The sequence below is a fragment of the Lupinus angustifolius genome, chromosome LG11 (assembly GCF_001865875.1).
Source record: "Lupinus angustifolius cultivar Tanjil chromosome LG11, LupAngTanjil_v1.0, whole genome shotgun sequence".
Lineage (NCBI taxonomy): Eukaryota > Viridiplantae > Streptophyta > Magnoliopsida > Fabales > Fabaceae > Lupinus > Lupinus angustifolius.
Genome location: NC_032019.1, coordinates 19,363,093 through 19,367,315, shown reverse-complemented (window position 1 = coordinate 19,367,315; position 4,223 = coordinate 19,363,093).

Here is a 4,223-nt window from a genome sequence, read left to right as displayed (position 1 = left end):
TGATAACTATAATATATATTCATTCTCCTTATTATGATAATATAACAATATTAAATTCATGATTGCATTTCTTAATAATTTCAAAACAATAAACATGACATTTGACCTTTATCTGTGATGGCTACATGCCACACTAAATCTATTTACTATGTAATAAAAAAATCCCAATGATGTCATCATTGGACACATGCCAAATGCTGGTGCAATTTTTGTTACGAAATAGTTTCACACACTTACAACGCATCGACTCACACACTATGCGCTTCTCATAAAAATATTGTTTTAAACTATTCCACATCATTGAAAGTTCAAAGTGTCAAGGATTGCACTAGCAATGTTTTGCCAATTTTTTGATGAAGACAAGAAGTTAGTAAAAGCTTGAAGATGACTCAACAATCAACATGCCTCGAACTCAATGGTCATATCTAGACTAGGTTATACCAATAGAGTTATATTTCTCAATAGTCTGGGATGTGTGCCTTAGTTAGTGAGTCTAGGGTAGATAAACCTAGATGCAAGTCTCACAAGCCATTAATATTGACATATCATATTCATGAGACATATCATCTAGTTTATTATGTGTTCATGCATTAATCATATATGTTATATGTGCATATTAGGCATAACATAATTGCTAAAACATGTATAGGAGTCAAGCATAACATATAAGTAGCTTACCATTTAATCACAAATTGAAATATGTTGGTTAATTGATTAACGTTGAGTCTTAATCGATTAACGTGTCTTTTTTATGTTTTAATTGTTTTCTATTTTAATTGCGTAACTGAAAAATGGTTTGTGGAGCCAAATTTGTTTTGTATAAATTGTGTTAACTTGTAGAAACGTGTAGCATTACATATCATTTTGTTGATGTTGTGATTTACTATTTTGTATAGGCAGAAGAGAGATGCATGTGTGAGAAAGAGAGATTAACATGCTTAGTTGATATTGTTCATGATGTATTGCTATAGTTTTCATGTGCTTAATCTCATTCTTTCTTTCTTGCATGTTCGCAAAAAGAAAGGCATATCTCTTAAAGCAACAACATCACAACCTACTGAAGAAATAGATGATGTTGACTCTGATTCTAACATTGATGAAGAAACGTTAAACCTTCTCGTACGAAAGTTTGGGAAATTCTTGAACAAGAAAGGAGGTTTCAAACGTTTCCAAAAGAAAGAGGCGCGTGAATCAACCAGAAAATGCAAGAATAAAGAGCGCTTCACTTGCCATGAATGTGGTAAGTCGGGACACATGAAATTCTAATGTCCCACTTACCTTAACAAGGTTGATTCAGAAAAGAGCACTCCCCGGGACTTCAAATCAAAGAAAGCTTATATTGTCTAGGATGTATCGGAGGAGAAGACGACATCAAGCACCTCAGATGAAGAGGAAACCGCCAAGCTATGCCTAATGACTAGAACAAATGAGGCTTGCAGATCAGGAAGTACAAAGGATGCTGATAATGAGGTATATTCTGACACATCATCCTCTTATGATAATTCTCCTTCGTATGAGATTTTATATGATGCGTATGTCGTAATGCATGAAGAACTAAAGAAATTAGCTAGGATTAGTGCCAATAGAAAATGGATAAACCTACTAAATGATCAAAAAATATTAACTCCACAAAAAGAATTCGATGAGCTGAAATTAGAAAATGAAACTGCAGATCTAATTTTTTCTTGTAATTCATGTGACTGCTCTAACGATAAATTATGTCAAACAAATTGTCTGTGAGTCTTGCTAGGACTTGAGAAATGAGAATTTTAAACTTAATGAAAAACTCGCAAAACTTACAGAGAGTAAAAACCAATTAGATACTTTGCTAAGTAAAATAAGAAATATTGGTCTCGATTAGGGTATATCCCCCTATTTCGTAGAAATAGATCATATAGGAAACCTGTAACTCGTACTAATAAAAAGTCTTATAATAAAAATAGAGTTCCTACATTTTTCTATTATGGCACACATGGTCACACCTCTTACTCCTGTTACATCAGGAAATATAGGATACCGAGTGGTGTTTACGCTTGGGTGAAAAAGGGAGATAACTCCCTGGTTAAGAACAGAAAAGGACCCAATATAATTTGGGTACCTAAAACCAGCATGTGTATTTTGCAGGTATATCTACGAACACATGGATAATATTGGTATCTTGACAGCGGGTGTTCAAGACATATGACAGGCGATAGGTCAAAATTCCTAGACATATCATTGAAGGAAAAAGGTTTTGTCACATACGGAGACAACAACAAATGGAAGATCCTAGGCACCAGAACAATTGGCAACTCAACTCATGCTGTAATAAAAAATGTTCTATACGTCGAAGGTCTAGAACATAATCTTTTAAGTATTAGCCAACTCTACGACAAAGGTAATCGTGTGTCATTTGATTCTGAATGTTGTATAATCTGTGACGTTTTATCTAATAATGTAAAGTTTGTCGGCAATCATGTTAATAACATATATGTGGTTGAACTGGAGGATGTGACTTCTCTTTTCTCAAAATGTTTTATTTCAAAAGAAGATGAGATCTGATTTTGGCATAGGCCGCTCACATTCATGTGAAGCATCTAGAAAAATTATCTAAAAAAAATTTGGTTGTTGGTCTGCCAAAACTTGATTTTAAAACTCAGGATTCTTGTGACATGTGTCAAAAATGTAAACACGTTAAGAATTCTTTTGGTAAAAATAATGCGATATCCACTTCTAGACCTTTGGGTGGTAACCCGTAGTTCTCTATGCAATTTTTGTAATTTCGTTACATTTGTGTCTCAAATCAAGCCAAAGACCGTTGATGAAGCCATCGAGGATGTACACTGGGATATAGTTATGCAAGAGGAGCTAAAACAGTTTGAGCGTAATAATGTATGGGACTTGGTCCCTAAACCAAAAGAACATCCAGTGATTGATACAAGATGAGTCTTTCGTAACAAGCTAGATGAATCTGGCTTGATCATTAGAAATAAGGCTTGCTTAGTGCCCAAAGGCTACAACCAGGAGGAGGGCATCGATTATGATGAGACCTATGCTCTTGTAGTCGGACTTGAGGCCATTAGGATGCTCTTATCATTCGCATCTATCATGAATTTTAAACTCTTCCAAATGGATGTTAAGAGCACATTTTTAAATGACTATATTCAAGAGGAGGTGTACGTAGACCAACCACTAGGGTTTGAAAACTTCAAATACCCAAACCATGTATATAAACTCAAGAAGGCCCTTTATGGCCTGAAACAGACTCCCAAAACCTGGTACGATAGATTGAGTTTGTTCCTATTAGAGAAAGGGTCTGAAAGAGGTATGGTCGACACCACTCTCTTTATCCATAGATTAGATAATCATGTTTTACTTGTTCAAATATATGTTGATGATATAAACTTCAGATAAACTAATGGCATCCTTTGTAAGGAATTTTCTGAGATGATGTAGGGCGAGTTCGAGATGTCGATGATGGGTGAGTTGACCTTCTTCCTTGGGCTTCAGATTAAGCAAATGGAAAGTGACATCTTCATTCATCAATCAAAATACCACAAGGAATTACTAAAGAAATTTGATATGGAGCAATGTAAAGATGCATATACTCCTATGGCGTCCTCATGCTATCAAGATAAAGATGAAAAGGGAAAGCTATCGAGGTAGCCAAATATTGTGGGATTATCGGCTCTTTATTATATTTGACTGCAAGCCGCCCCGATATTATGTTCAGTGTTTGTATGTATGCTAGATTTCAAGCTTTGCCTAAAGATTCATATTATAGTGCTGTTAAACGCATCATGAGATATTTAAAAGGAACAATAAATATGGGATTATGGTATCCTATGGATGCCTCATTATCCTTGGTAGGTTACTCTAATTCCAACTTCGCTGGGTGTAAGTTGGATTGGAAGAGCACTAGTTGGACTTGTCATTTATTAGGTAGTTCCTTAGTGGCATGGCACAACAAAAAGCAAGCATGAGTTACTTTGTCCACCACAGAAGCAGAATACATCGCCATTGTCGTGTGTTGCGCTCAAATCCTTTGGATGAAGCAACAACCTAAGAACTTTGGGCTTAAACTAGAAAAGATCCCCATTAAGTGCGATAATACGAGTGCCATCAACCTTTCCAAGAATCCCATTTTGCATTCGAGAAGCAAGAATATAGAGATTATGCATCACTTTTTACGTGATCATGTGCAAAAAGGCGATTGTGTGCTAGAATTCATAGAAACCTCTAAG